The 17083-nt window shown below is 34.7% G+C and overlaps 1 protein-coding gene across 1 annotated transcript in view; it reads right to left on the bottom strand.

Annotated features, from left to right (window-relative positions):
* The window catches only part of LOC113494762 (octopamine receptor Oamb), an 89905-nt gene that overhangs the window by 53286 nt on the left and 19536 nt on the right, over window positions 1-17083 (bottom strand). The window lies entirely within an intron of this gene.

Here is a 17083-nt window from a genome sequence, read left to right as displayed (position 1 = left end):
TGAACAAAACACACACTCACTTATCCTACATACACACAGCTAACACACACACACACACACACACACACACACACATACCTTTAGTAAATATAATATTGTTTAAATTAGTTTAAAAACTAGACTTGCAAAAATGTTATACCTTTTATTTGTATAATTCTAACTGATGGCTATTAAAATTATAATAATACTTGAGGGGTTTTTGGCACTGATAACCGAAATACAGGCTCTGCCTAGTTCGGTTACAGTTGTCTAATTCATTTGTATTTACAAATATAGCCTAAGATATATCTGTAACTGTGTATACACTTATTGGAAATAAATAAATTTTATTATATTATTATTAATTAGGGGTAATAGTCTGGTATTAGGCCTAATTCGACCTTAAGTTAATGATAGTAGAGTTCAATGTCGAGAAAATAGTATCGGTACTAATTTTATGGATTGATGAAGATGACTAAGGAATGTTGTATAGTACAGACTTGGGAGGAAGCCTTTCTTTAAAATAAGAAAGTGATGAAATTTGATTAGGGCATTCGCTCAGTTGAAGTTTTGGTGATTTCGGCTTCACGAAAGGTTTTTTACGTCTAAGAACTGTAAAAAACACGTAGTTGTATGTGTGCCTTCGGATCGAAATAGAGACCTTTGATTTGGCAGTCCTGCGGCCTTACTACTAATCTATCTCTGAAACTGTATTTGGTCCTATGTGGTCTTTACGTACGTATTGTACAATCAGACAAAAGTATTGGTGCGTGTAATTTAACACTCGAACGAACTCGAGTATCGCCTGTCATTTGCATGTGTGGTCGTGGGATATGCCTTAGAAACGGATCGGTTGTATAATTGAAAATGTAGGCGGTATTGTAGATTGTTAATAATTATTCTCTACATACATAGAAATTCGGGAATTAATATGACTTTGATTCAAACGAATTTTACGATTTTTTTTGGATGCTTCTTCCTAATTAAAACCCACAATTCTATTTCGGTCGGGCGAGTTTCTCTCTCTCTACCCAGAGTTTTGTTTGCGATTACTATAGCGAAAGTTGACAGTGACCAAATAACTATAACCAACATAGTTTAGTTTAAGTTATCGCTTCTATAGAGCGTTCCGAGACGCCCATGATTTTTTCATTTTATCTTTTATCTGGCCCTTTGTTTTTAGCCAAATTATTTCCAGTATCCCGAAGAAAAATGATTTAAAATCAAAGTTAAGCAATCGTTGGTAGAGTAAAAAAAATCGGTGGGTGACTATTTCCTTTTCCAAATCGGTTTTTCTTTTTATTTGTACGAAATCTGTGCTCCAAGTAATTACATGCATTATAAGTAAAATGAAAAATAAACCCAGTACAAAATTTCCTTATCAGCTTTCCCCTTTAATATTTATTTGAAGCGACCAATGAATATGATTATGGAGTCGACAGTCACTTGGCTGCAAGCGAAGTGTTCCAAGGGAATATAATTGAAAATGTGGGCGGCGGGAATATTGCGGCAGATAGCTATCGTGTGCAATCGAACTTACTGCGAATTGAAATGAACACCCACTCGGAAGAATGTGTGTTGCTAACGAATACTTTTTTTAATGGGCTATTTGTTTTTTTTGGGATTTAATTGTTTGATATTGGTACTAAAGTTTGCACCTATTTATTCACTTTAAAAAGAAGGCACAAAATAAAGTACAGTCGAAAAGCGGACTGTGGCAGAAAGTAGGTTATGTTATTCTCTATTAAAGAATTAAATTGCTGAAGTTATTTTTCAATCAATTAAATATTTGCTTGATGTAAGAATAGGTATACCGTTAAAATAACTTGTAATATAGAAATAAATAGTTTCTTACTAAGCATGTCAAGTTGCGTTTTCAATCATTAATCATTTATGGTATAATATCAAAACAAAAACATATTAAAATAGAGATCCGTTAGAAAGAAATACACAACTGTTATCATTCAATGTTATTAAAAAGTTACATCCCAATCTAAAAGCAATATCAAAAAAGTCTTATATTCCGCTTCTGCCCTTCATTTCCTTTGAAAAAACTTTTCGCTTTCAGTAAAATTTTTCTTCATTAAAAACGAATTTTAGCCTCTCAAACTAGCTGTAACTTAATGCAAGGCTTTTTAAAGAACCTTTTAGACTGCGCTTAAAATAGTACTTTAAGCTACGATCCTGCTTTACAAAAATGGTGATGAAAAACCTGTCATATATTCAGTGAGTGCATGATAAATCGCATGCATGTATGGCAATACACAGGCTGAATGTGGGAGACGTTGCACGGTGGTTCAGGCTTAGTCAGTAAGAGTCTGACACTACCCGCATTCCTCTCCGAGGAAGTAAGTGTCCACGAAGGTTGCTAGGTGTTCATGAGTCCAGGATTCCCCCTCCATACCAAAAAAATGGTGCATGTGGACTATATTTTAAAAGATAGAGGAAGACAAGTGAAAAGACCTTTGACCAACAGTAGGTTCTCACAACCATATAAGTACTTTTTAGACAGTTTCTTAAGAGTACTTGCATTACTACGTATCCACTAGTGATGAAAAAGGCGATAAAAATCTGGCACCATCGACATGGTGTGTCGAATACTATAATTTATTTAAAATCGAAAAGAGATTGAATGGAAATAGGCTACAATCGTGTGAACATCAGTGACTTGCTTTTTAATATTTTTAGAAGCTTGCGTGTGTACTCCAACGGAGTATGGTTATTAGGCGTTGGAAATAGTATGTTTTTAGTGATGTTCAAAGATAATATCCATATCATTACCTATCATTTTCATTGCCGTAATGACATTTAAAATAGATACTATATTTGGAAACTATACAACCCACACTATGGTCCAGTGTTCGTTCGAAGCTCCGCCGCCTGTCTTTCCGTCCCTCTATCTATCCGTCTGTTTCCAGGCTGTACCTCATGAACCGAAGTAGTAGAGATAAAATTTTCGCCCATGTTTTACTGTGGCCATTACTGTCGTTTGACCCATTTTTGTTTCTCTTTAGCCTATTTATAAAGAAGCTTCTAAAATTTCAATCAATTTGTTTGAAGACGGTTCGGGCACAAGTCCATCTACATCTGCATATTTACAAACGCCTACACACAACAAAATTCATACAACGGGAATAACGTTAAAACAACAATTAAAACAAACGAACGAATTTCAATTACGGCCTCAGAATATTCAATTTACTTTCTCTGTGTATTTTTAGTCTGAACACTCCATAAAATTAAGTCAAAATACAAGTATAAATTGTGACATAGACTCTAAGTCTCATTGTTTTAACCTCTAATTGCTTTCTCGGCAATTTCTGTGACCTCTTCAGCTGAAAGTAAACAGTTTAAAGCTAAGCACGATGAATTGAAAGGGGTACACGAGTTTACTTTTATGTATATTGAATTGTCAACGCGAAGGGCGAAGAAAATCATAATCAAGTATGATTTGATTCTTGACTCGTGGAAACAGGTTGTGTAAGAAATTAAACGCTTGTGAATCCGTTAGGTAACTGAATGAACAGTGGTTGTTTTTATATCGTGAGTGTATCGGATTTGTTTCTGCTCGCATCTGACAAGGATAGATTTAAGATAGATAGATAGGTAGATAGATGGATAAAGCATTTATTCAGTACAAACAATAAAAGACACAAAGAAATTGACAAATAAAAAATAAGTGGGTACACGAAAGAAGAAGAAAGCCATATTTTTAGAATGCTTAGCCATAAAAGAAAGTTTGAAATTTTGGCAACACTGGCTAATAGGAAACTCATTCAAAATTTATACAGACCACAAGCCCCTAGAAAATCTGAACATAAAGAATAGACCAGATGATGAACTGGGAGACATGACTCATTACCTATCACAATACAACTTTATAATAAAATATAACCCAGGCAGACACAATATCGAAGCAGACTGCTTAAGCAGAAATCCAGTGTATGAAAGCCACGAAAGCGAGGAAATAAATAAAATTGAGGAAATATTAAATGACCAGGAAAAAAATTCAGTTATAAAGAATAAACAAAATATTATTATAGAGAATGGTTTTCATTACAAGCAAAACAATAAGAAGAAGACAATTGTTTTGTCTGAAGATTACAGTAAGATTGATAAAAAAAGGTGCATGAGCATTTCTGTCATATAGGAATAAATCAAATGTAGTCAAAATTAAGACCTTTGTACACAGCTCCCAACCTACTGGATAATATAAAACTGTGTTTTTTCCCGTATCGTCCAACATATTATAAAAGCCTGTATGTTAACATCTGTCTGTCGACCAACAGAACACAACATATTATACGTCAATGTGATTCCTTCATACTTTTGAAATAATGAAAAAAGTTGCTATTGTTCTTTAGTGTTACTCGTATCAGCGAAAGTATTTCCATGTTTTAAATTCTTGGATGATCACCACAATTGTGTTCTTTGATTTCTAATCTATTCAAGTCCATTTTAAAGCACTCAAAACTCGAACAGAAAAACAACATCAACAAAAATTGAATATTTTCAACAAAATCAACGAAACCTCAGTCGAAACGCCGTAAAAATCGACCGAAGAAATTAAGTGCCGCCATTAATAATTAATAGGCATGCGCCATGCCTATAGTCTTTATCGATAAGAAAGTTTAATTCGATAAGTTGCTGGCGGCAAGTTCTGGGGATGAATTAATGTGTGTGCGTTCGATAAGAGCCGCCATTTAATTGATGCTATAAATCTAAAGTTCACCTTTGAATTGACTGTTGATTAACCAAGGTTTAGATTTGGTTCCCGTTCGAATTGTTGTTTTTAGCTATTATTTAGTTGTGCCCTTTTCATACTACAGATTCAAGATATTTTTATGTAAAATTCTCGTGTGCCATACTCCTCCGGCTTCTAGATTTTTCACCCACCACCTACGTTTTATGTCTCAGTATCTAGTGTACTAGAAATTCCATAGAATAAATGTGACCAAAAGCGTATAGCATATAGCGTATACGACATATAGCGTATTGAATATTCAATAAAAAAAAAACAAAGTTCAAAAAACAAGCAATACACCATCGAAAAACCTAACAACTATATAACCTCCAAAACCAAAGTAAACTATGAATTGTCGTCTAGAGTCCAAACACACTTCATATTGTTCGAGTAATATTTTCGTTTGTAACACAACAATCGGTGAGGTCTAGTCGAATGAGTTCCCTTGCCGCCGGTTTTTCAATTAACTCGGCTGTTAATGGAAGAAACGCTTCGTCGGGCGCGGTCCGCGCAGTATCGATATGTCGACTTGTGTAATGTACATCACTAGTCGTTTTTTTTTCTTAATAGATCTGTTACATGAATAGGATCGATATTTTTGTTTTGATACTTGGTTTTTATGGTGTAATTTGTTGATGTTTTTTCTTAATTAGTTGTATTAATGTGGAAAAAATAAATAATTTTGTTGAAAACATGGATCAGTAATACTCAATGATTAAGTGTAGTAAAATTCAGGTCCTTTTATAGAGTTCCGTATGAAAGGGGACCTTAACTGTTACTAAAGCGTGGCTGTCTGTCCGTCTGTTACCAGGCTATATTTCAAAAACCAGTATTGCTGGCAGTTGAAATTGTCATTCGCCATCGATTTCTGTGGCCAGTGCAGCAGTGTTACGACAAATGCTAACAATAAAAATCAAGGATAAGCTACGGTTGGCACGTGCATTTTTTTTGTAATTAGTTACCAATTTAAATTATTCTTTCTAGCTTATTTGCACCGAAACATCGGTTTCGCGAGTCTAAAATACTAAATATTATTAAGTAAAGATAAGAAACAATTTACTTATAAAAGGTATCATCTTTGTTGTAAGCCATAGAATAAAAGCTCTATATTCATTAACTAAACGAAATAAAACAACAATAATAAACTCAGGTACTTTAAAATCTCTTTATCCAAGAATTTCAAGATAAAAAGTTTTGTTGGAGATCTTTATTATCATGACTACACCCCCGGTCTGCAAAACTAAGTCTCAAAGATTTACTGGCAGAATAGCCTGTTGTCGTTGCCTTTAAAAAAAAGAAAACAAAATTAATTTCTGTAGAATCCTTTGGAGTGAAATAGTGGTTTGTTATTTATTTAATGATTTTTTTACTGTCGTTTAGAGGTTATATATAGGTTGTTTTTTTATTATTATGATTTATGATTTTTACATTAATGGTTGGAGATACTGAGATTTTAAGAGAACTGTCTTTCTATCGATATATTATCGTTAATCTAAAATTAAACAAGCTTTGCAGAAACCCGGTCACCCAACAAATCTATGACCGTAACAACGTCGTTTAACCTCATTTCACATTTAAACAGCCTAGCTGGTACGGTTCTTGCAATACAGACCGGTGACAGACAAACAAACATACGACAGAGCCTTAGTAACACGTTTCCGTATCACCCTTTGTGTACAAACCCAGAAACATACCAAACTAAACTTTTAAAATCTCAACTAACTGCAAAATAACCTTAACACTATCTTAACTCCAATTAATTACACAAGTCGCTACTAGCAACAAAGCGAGTATCATTGTACTGCTATCGCAAGCCAACTGAGTGAAAACTAACTTATTTACAGGTTATTTAACACCGAGACTTACTGAAACTGTGTTTTGTTTAAACATGACCTTACTTCGGCCTTGTGTTTCAGTGCACGAGCTGCAGGTTTTATCTAAACCGTGGCAAAGTACTAATGTGACTGTTTTACTTTTTAAAAAAGTGATTAAAACGAGTCCCGCCCTTATGAAATTATTGTTTGTGTGGCGGAGTTACATAAAGATTCAAATCAAATGCACAGCGCCACCCAAATTCAGGACAAGAATTCGCGGATCGCAAAAAAAAAGTTCTACACGGGGATCGACCCCGTGACACGTCGTGCACAGTGGGTTTAAAATGGTGACCTCAACCACTCGTTTATCCGTGCAGTCATCTAAATCTAGGTAGATATATATATTACGTATTTCCTCAATCATTCTAACACACTTCTGAAAAACGATAAAGAAAAGTGAGGTATCTAGATTCCAAATATTGGAATCTGAAATCGCCAACCCGCAGTGACCTAGCGTGGTGATCACTGCTTCCCTTCCCTATACGGGAAATGGCCTATGTTCAACAGTGGGACATTTAAAAGCTGGCATAACTATTACCATTTAGCATTATAATAAAAGAATAACACACAATAGGATAAATGACCAATTAGTGTAGTCGATGTTTGATAAAAGCTAACTACTGTATAATTGAGGGTAGTTTCCACCTGGCATCGGTATCGATTTAAGCTGACCTTCGCACGTCACTACTACCCGATTTCATGCTGTTCTAGTGATGTAATTTGGTTTATTTTTAAATTCTGATATAGGGTAAAGTTCTAAAGTTCATTAAAGTTCAAGTACGATAAATTGTATTGGTATTATTTAGTAGCTAAGTTTGTGTTGGGTTTTTTTCTTTGGAGGAACTTGTGAATTTGTTATTTTCTTCACTGTTATCTCTTTACTGATTTTGTTCTTTACGGTTCCCTACACAAAGGGTGAAAACGAAAGTTTCTCACTGAGACACCTCTATCTGTTCGTCTGCTACCGGGCTATATCTCCTGAACGGTAAGAGCTAGACTTTAAAAAAAAAACACAAATTTTCTAAATGTATTTCTGCGGCCGCTTTGCTACATGCTTTTATTCAGCCTATTTGTGCGGAACCCTTAGTGTTACGAGTCCGAAGCGCACTTGGTCGGATATTTGACATATTTAATTTATTAGATATAAATAAAAAAATAATTGTAGGTTATTCGAATATCCATCGAACTGTCAGTTAAAATGGAGCTGAAATATTTAAACTGTGCTCTTTTCCTAATCCAATGAACAAGATGTTAAAAAAACTTAAAGACTAAAAATGTTGATCACCTCTTTATAAAATCTTAGCCCATGAATAAAATCACGTAAATCCATTTAATTTAGACGGAACAACTATAACAAAACTAATTTGCTTTGTAAATCATATTTTCATAATTGTATTACAGTAAAAAAGTCTTAGTCGTACAGTTCACCAAACATTGCACCCCTTTTAAAATAAAATGACTCTTATTACCATAGGGATAAGGTTTATTTTAGTGGTTGGTTGGGAGAAGCTGTTAGGTAGACGGTACTTGTGGAGTAGCCTGTATAACCCAGTCTCGTTGGTAATTAACTTAAGAATTTCCTTAAGGCGCGGATCGAGATTTCATCGCCAGCGCTACCCGCTTAAAGGAATGACAATGAACGACTACACACGGGTAGCTTGGACTTTTCTAAGGAAATATTAATATTCTATACTTTAAAATTTTCTTTCATTTTTAAAGGTATTCAGTTAACAAATTAATAAATACCTTAACTAAATTACAATAGTTATAAAGACTATTATAGACCGATTAGGCGACTCATCTAGAGTCAAACTGAGCTGGTTTTCTGGGAAATACTTTAAAACAATGTTTACTTTCAGAAAGACTTAAAAAAACTTTACTTTGAGTTTACTTACGAAAGTTGTGGAAAATCATCATTATACTACTTACTTTTACCACTATTTTTCACGGTAACTAAATGCTTTATCAGCATTACCAAACCTAATACCTTATTCCATAAATTATTTAGGTCCTGTTCAGGGCGACCGTGTGTCTGCCTTGATAAAAAATAATAATCCTCCTAGCAACGAAAAGATTACTCCAATTTATACTTGTTCTTTCATTTTAAGCCGCATATTATAATGGAAAATGATCTGATTTATTGAATCCTTGATTTGGAAGAATAATATTGATTTTGTGATTTATTGGAGATGACCTTGAATTATTGAATTATACTTAGGCTTTTCATACAAGAGAATCGAGTATTATTGCAAGGATGTTTGTAATATCGAGGAGCTCGTGGCTAAGCTATAACCGCATAAGTGAATCGATCACAGGTTAAGCTATGCTTGACGCAGTTGGTCCGTAGATGGGTGACCATCTTTGTCATAACGAGTTCCTCCGTGTTTCTGAAGGCACGTTAAATTGTGGGTCCCGGCTGATATTCCTACATCTTTGACAGTCGTTACAGTTAGTAAGAAGCTTGAAAAAGTCAGAAAACCAGTCTAACCAAGTGGTATCGTGTTGCCCAGGTAACTGGGTTAAGGAGGTCAGATAGGCAGTCGCTCCTTGTAAAACACTGGTACTTAGATGAAACCGGTTGGACTGGTAGCCGACCCCATCATAGTTGGGAAAAATTCTAGGCCAATGATGTTTGTAATATCGTGTATGCGGGATTTTCTCACATTCTTTACCACTGCAAATGATCATTCCATAAAAGTATTTTTTGTAACGTATACATGTTAGATTTTATTAAATCTAAACGATATTAAAACACCCTTAAAACTTAAAAAATAGTCAGACTGCGTGTTGAATTGCTATGCATTGTCGCGCTTTGACTAAACCCGGGGACGCTGTTCGTTGGTTCAGGTTTAGTGAGTAAGAGTCTGATACCATCCCCTTCCTCCCCCGAATAGGTGAGTGTCCACGAGAATTCCCCCACCTTTTTTTAGGTTAGTGTCAGACTCTTACTGATTAAACCTAAACCGCCGTGCTACGTCATCTGCGTCTTTGTGTAAGTGTATGGCAATGCGATGTAATCCTTTATACAGAATTCCCCCACCTAACCAACAAAAGAAAATATAATAATTGCATCATAGGCAAATAAGAGGTCAATCCTTCAGGACGAAGAAAGTAAGAAATAAATACATGATATATTATATTTTGCATTTTCAAATTACCCTATGGAGCAAAACTTTGCAGATGTTCATCGACGTTTTGAATATGTACGACACACTGGGGAACAAACAACTTTGTTGTAGAGACGATAATGTGATGTAGCGATTACTATTTTTACTTCATACGAAAATAGAAAAAAGAAGAAGAGATATTTACGTTAAAGATGTGAGAATAGAAGAGTATTTAGGTCAGGAGAACAGAGCGTTATAAATATAACTGATGATTGAAAAATTTGCTCTATAATTTTAATGAGTAAAGGGGATGCTAAACGCTATTAATTTTATAATACCAGGGGGTACAGCAAAGTCTAATGTAGGTGTGAAACAGAGACTATTATTATGAATTGTGACGTCTTATTACCTACAACGGCGAAAGCTTGACTATAGAACGAAATATGGTGGTAAAGCCTATTAGATGACTGCATGGGGAGCCGAGTGGTATGGTCACCACGCCCAAACCACTGTGCGACTTTTCGCGGGATCGAACCCGCGAAAGGAGAAGAAGTATTTGTGTGATTTACAAACACTTGTTTTGGTTATGGGTTTCTCTGTGCATGTAACTTGAATGTGTTTCACACCCCTCGTTACACAAGAACTAAGGTTATTAATGCGAGAGTTGTTCAAAAATAATGTATCAATTCATCATTACTGATTTATGGATACTAATCATTACTTCATCCTTATGCCTTGAAAATACCTAAAAACCTATAAACAACATAACCCAAAACCCCAATCTATCGCCTAAGGCCATTGAACCATACAACCAGAAAATTCCCCGACAGACATCAGAACATAACTTCAATAAACTAAAGGACTCAGTTAATATCGAACAATAAAATTAAATGGACGCAACATTACAAGGCTGTAATGTTTTATATGCCCCCGTTGACCCTAATTTAATTTTATTGCAAAGATTTGTTGATATTGCTTGTAACCGTAGCCCCCTATTGTCGTTCTGTAAGTTAACCAGAAGTTCCAGAAACTAGATTCATAGGGGTATTGGTAAATACAACATCTCATTTAGTTTCTGACGTCATTGTCAATTCATTAACAACTGTCTGTTGGCCGCGACTTTGTCCGCATGGTGTTAATGAATAATGGTTTATGGTGAACAATATATTGCAATAAAGGTTTCTCCCAAAAACTGTAATCAATATATTTTTAACCAAAACGAACGTTTGGAATAGTAATTTGAAATTTAATTTAGAGTACATTATAAAAATAATATCTATTGCGTTTTTCGTAAGATTCTGATCTCGATAAGTAAATAATCGGAAGGTTGAGACAGTGTAGACTATTTTTTTTGTTTGAAAAGGAAACTACTCCATGATTTGAATCCTTGTATAGGGGGTTTCACAAACACTCAAGTCACATACAAAAAGACACCCAGATTCAGAACAAGCATTCGTGAATCACACGAACGCGTCGCGCACAGTGGGTTTGACTTGGTGACCTCAACCACTCGGCTATCTAATCTACATTAAAACTACTTCAATTCAATCTTAATATACTTTTCTCTTCAAGTTGATCTTCTGTATTCACTGTAAATGTGAACATGCATCTGCGTAAGGTAGTCGTAACATTTTATTTAAAGTGATATAAATGTTCGCATGGTTGGGAGACATGGTAGGATAGAATGTTGGACGAAATTGATAATATGGAGAAACTGTTTAGGATAATTATATTTACAATGGGGACGGTGATAATTAGGGTAGGTTTGTTTACAGCCTCCATGGTTATTTTAATCTTGATTATACTTAATCCTTAATAATGGGGATATTGACCAGATGTTTCGTTTGTTTCTGAAAACGTGACGTTATAATCACCAGCTCTTTAAAGCTCTCGTTTTGTGTACTATTATGTAGACTTTTTATTTTGCCTTAATCTATATCTATACTCTATACTAATATATAAAGCTGAAGAGTTTGTTTGTTTGTTTGTTTGTTTGTTTGTTTGTTTGAACGCGCTAATCTCAGGAACTACTGGTTCGAATTGAAAAATTCTTTTTGTGTTGTATAGACCATTTATCAAGGAAGGCTATAGGCTATATAACATCACGCTGCGACTAATAGGAGCGAAGATACAATCGATCACGTGGACGAAGTCGCGGGCAACAGCTAGTAATAATAATAAAACTTTGATTTTGAATGTATAACTAACCTTATTGTTAAGTATTACAATTGCATTTTGATGTAACAAATTATAATATTTTCGTCAACAAAGTGTTTTATACATTGGAGTTTTTTTTTTGGAAAATATGTTTGGATAAATGTGTAAAAAACTCTTAGTTATAATAAATTGAACAAGAAATATGTGTAAGAAACACCGTCAACCATACACGAGGGGCTCGCTTTGTGTCTCAAGGGCCCTTCGCCTCAAGCTAGCATTGTCACGTGGTTCCCACTGGAATATAGGCTTAATTATAACTAGCACAGTTTTAGCCTAGGTAGAATATGACCAGAATGCTAAATAAAGCTGGACAAGATCGAAGCCCGATTGGGTCAAAACGATTGAACTTCTTTATAAGACTCAAACGCAGATTAATTTATATTTAGAATGTAGGTGTCATTGAGCATGTCATTTGTATGTTTGTGAAAACCCCCGCGACTCAAGGATTGAATTCTTTACTGCGGGAGTAGTTTCAAAAAATGTGACTTTTTCAAAAGTGAAGTCGCAAAAATTGCATCATCATAAGCCGCAGGATTTCAGATAGGAAGCTCATGTAAACCCTTTGACTTTTGTGGGAGTAAGAAGGCACATTGTTTACTATCTCACTTCCTCAATTTCAGGTGAAGTCGCAAAAATTGTCATCAGGAACTTCAGGATTACAGATAGGAAGCTTGTGTCAACCCATTTTTGTGGGAGCAAGAGGGCACACTGTTTGCTATCTCACTTGTACAATCAGTATTTCAACTGTAAGTATACTAACAGCCTAGTCTGTAATAAGCCAATGGAAACGACTATCCGCAAATTGCCAGTTATAATTTAAGCGGTAAAATATGATGCGACCTTTTTCAATTACCGTCAAACATATTACTGTCGTAATTTTTTTATCTTTTCATTTACTGCGACATTAATATTTACCTTTTCAATTTTCTTTCTTGCTTCGTGGTTACCGGAGTGGAATAGGTTATATCCTTTGGCGAGAGATGGTTGAGGTCAAAGGTCAAGGACGTTGCTGATGGCTTCTGTGTTCTTATGATAAGCTTTTGTCTGATACATTTGTCATCGCAAATCTGACAGTGAGAATATAGTGAAACTGTACTTGTGGAAAATAATCTATTTGTAATATTAAATTAGTATTTTCTAGTATCTATTTCATAATGTCAAAGAGACTACCCTTAACATCGTTTTATCAACAAAAAAAAAAAAAACATACAAGTTTACTTTTAATAAAAAATATATTGAACATCCCAAATGACAGCTATATCACTTTAATTGAAAAACCAATCAACAAAATCGGTTCATGGCGTCCGAAGTTCTAAGGTAAGAAATAACAAAAAACAAAATACAGGCAAACTGAGTTTTCATTTACAATGTGAAACATATCTATTTATTTTTTTAAATCTCAAAGTGACTAAGTACTTTGTTATCTACTGCATCTTAGTCTACTCATCAAAATGTATTTTTTTCCAGTCCTGTATGAACCACAGTCCTACCATTAAAATAAGCAGTAAAACTAATATCACCTCTCACTCTTACTAGTACTATTTACGAAAATATGTAAATACGGAATGCATCATAAAAATACCTAATTAAAGCATAGCACTAAACTCCAGCGGAAACATAAAGTAGAATTTATAAATACTGCACGAGGTAAACACGGCTTAGTAGCAAAATTAAAACAATGCCCTATTTTTCAGATGGAACAAACAAAAGGGAAAATCTACATTGTTTTGGATCCAAGCCGGCAACTGCTGTAAATGTGTAAAGTCTTTCAAGGCCCTTTTAAAAAGTTCTTCTGGAAGTTGTAAAATATACGAATATGGAAATGCAAGGTTGTTATTTTGTGCATACCTGGCAAGATATCTTTAAGCATATACTTGTATTAAGCTTGCTTGTACATTTTTATTTATAAAATCGACTCTAGCACTAATTCATTTAATACTTATATCGCTAGGAGATTCACAAAAAATCAAGTCACATGCACAGAACCTCACAACTAGTTGTCTTTCGTGGGGATCGAACCCGCTACACGTCGCGTGCAGTGGTTTAAGTGTGGTCGCCTATGCTACACGGCCATCCCTTCAGTCAATAACCAAATGTCTAGCTACCTATTATAATAAACTTAACTGGGCCTTAGCCCACATTGATTTTGCACCACAAGATCGTAAATTGCGTGCTACAAACTTTATCAACAAAAGATAAATTATTAATTCAGCAATCTAGGAATTTAAAGAGCCGGTCCATTAAATGCAAACTATACAGCAATATATGAAACACCATTTGTAAAAAGACCGCCAAAGTGTCGATGAAAAATTAGTTCAAGAAGCAAAGGTAAAAAGAAATGCCATTACTCTTACCTTTTTAGAACGAGTGAAAGGAAAAGGTTACGATGTTTTGACGTGTCTTGTACCTAATTAATGATTGGGTATTGATATTGTACATTTTACCTGACTGTGTCAGACTCAGGGTGATGTATTTAAGTGTTGGCACGTCTTGCAGGCAAAATGGTTGGATGGATTTTGACATAATTTCAAATATCAAAAATCCGCCAAAGAGAAATTTCGCTAAAAATTTTGGCTTTAAATTTTTACTACAAATCTACTTTAAAATATGAAAAAAATATCACGTTTGTATTATTTCATATCACAAAATTACAAGTTTCGCAGTTGCGTTTCAAATGTTTACTTTTCTACAAATAAATTATTTTGAAATAATTCAATTCTATGTTCACGTTAGGTGTCAACCCTAACCGTGAATTAACATGCGCCGTGTAATATAGGGTGTTATCATTTTAGTAAACTTTGTTTTGTATTATAATCAGGGAAGGTGATGAAATATTAATTTCTACGTAAATTGATTAATTTATACGCCTAAGGGAGACAAAGTTAGATTTTATAATGGTAGAGGTGAATTAAAAAGGTTCGTTGTTGTTTTCATATCATTATTTTTATAAAAAATGCTCTCTCATATTATGTACTAACGGTGAAGGTGGTGAATCACGACGATTTTTGTTTCTTTTTTGGGAATGAAGAATGTACTAGACAAAAAAATCAACAGCAGCTGTGGCAGCCCTAGCTAGCCCAAAGTTATTAAAAGTAAGAACCCTTAAAAATATTTGATTTCAAGAAAAATAACCTGCTTCAATATTCAGACGATCTATTATTATTATAATTAAAATCTTTAACCAATTTATTTTCCTAGTTCGTTTTAACCAATTTGATCGAGTCCTTAGGGTCACGAGTCCGACTAGTAGTTTTTATTTAAATTGACGTTTACGTTACGACACTGTTCCTGTTAGCACCTCCAATGGTTAGGTATTAAAATACAGAAATATTGAGGTACGGGTTCTCTTTCCCTTAAAGTATGGATCATCACTGATTTATGTATGATGTAATGATAAAATTTATGATAAAATTTTAATACTGAGTGTATTAAAATTTTATATGTCTCAATCTCTCCGCATAGATATCTAACATTAAATTTACAGGACCATTTTCACAACCTATTTGTAGCAAAATATGGAATTGAAACAATACTACATATAAACGATACGACAGTCATTTAACTTGTCTTGTTACACGAGCCAAGCTAAACAGCGTTGCATTCTTAAGTACTAGATCATTTGTCACCCTTACAGAGATAGATTTAGACTACGGACTTTACGAAGACTAATATAAACACGTGGAAAATGTTTATCTTAGACAGTTTTTTTTTGCAAAGTGGCTGCAAATTGTTGTGGAGGTTATTAAACGATATGATACAAGTTGATATAAAATAAATTGTGCGAATTAGCTTTTTAAATATTATGGTACAACAAGTTAACATAATCTAAATTGTGTGATTGAATAATTATAGACAAAAGATGGCACAGGTGATAGTGTGATGGGTAGATGATAAATTTTGCCTAAATTGTATGGAATATAGTGTCATATTTAAGGACAATTACTAGGAAAATATACTAATTTGACTGGTCTGTTGGTATAGTGGTTGCTACTGCTATACCGGAGGTCGTGGGGTCGATTCCCACACTCAGAACAACATTTTAATATGTTCTTTGTTGGGTGTAATTTATCTATAATATTTATGAATTTTAAAATATATAAGTAGGTTTATTATTAGTTAATATTAGTTGTCTAATACTCATAATACAAGTTTCACTTAGTTTGAGACTAGATGGCGCAGTGTGTAAGTGTAATATTATATGCATATTTTTAAGTGCAAAGCCAAAGCGACTATCGGTAATAAATGGCCTCTGCTGTTAAAAACCCGTTCAACCTTTAAACTCAATTTCCTTTACAAAATAAATAAACCGTTTAATAAGCTAGTACAATCAATCACAGTATAATCACTGCCGATCGCGCCAAGTTCGTAGGCGTTGAGTGGCGTGAACGCGTTGATTTGCTGTCAATACTATAATGAGGCGCTGATCACTTCTAGTAGGCTGGTGATTCGATTAACTGCGCCTTACAATAAAATGGAAAAATAGAAGAAACATATTTTGGGGGATTTTTTTGAACAAGCGTACGAACAAAAAAAATCTAGACCACTTTGGGACTCTCGCATTAAGGAATTTAATCCTTGTGTCGCGGGGAGTTGCACAAATATTCAAGTTGTTATAGTTATATGTATACCAAAATGTTTCTGTAGTGTCATTTTAGTTTTTCATGTAATGTTTTTAGATGTCAATAAAGCGTCAGTCGTTAACTGAAAGAGTGGGTTATAATAGTTTATAGGCTAATGTCACAAGTCAAATGCACAAAGACACCCAAACTCAGAAAAATCATTCGTGGATCACACAAGCACTTGTCTTACGCGAGGATCGAACACGCGACACGTCACGCTCTGTGGGTTTGGCATTTTGAATTCAACCACTATCTCCCTTTTTTTTTTTTTTTGTTTAGGCGGGGGAATCCTCATGGACACCCACTCCCTCGGGGGAGGAAATTCTCAGTTTCAGACTTTTACTGACTAAACCTGAACCGCCGTGCTACGTCATCCGCGTTTTTGTGTCGGTGTATGGCAATGCGTTGCAATCCTTCATACACCGACCGCGGGCTTCCACCGGCCAGTAATGTGGGCCGGTAGGTCACTTTCTTGTGTTGTGTGGAGGCCGACGTGTAAAGAGCGTCGGCCTCCTCGCCTCATATTGGGACCGCATCCATAGC

The sequence above is a fragment of the Trichoplusia ni genome, chromosome 6 (genome assembly GCF_003590095.1).
Source record: "Trichoplusia ni isolate ovarian cell line Hi5 chromosome 6, tn1, whole genome shotgun sequence".
Classification (NCBI taxonomy): Eukaryota; Metazoa; Arthropoda; class Insecta; order Lepidoptera; family Noctuidae; genus Trichoplusia; species Trichoplusia ni.
This window is presented reverse-complemented; position numbering and strand designations above follow the sequence as displayed.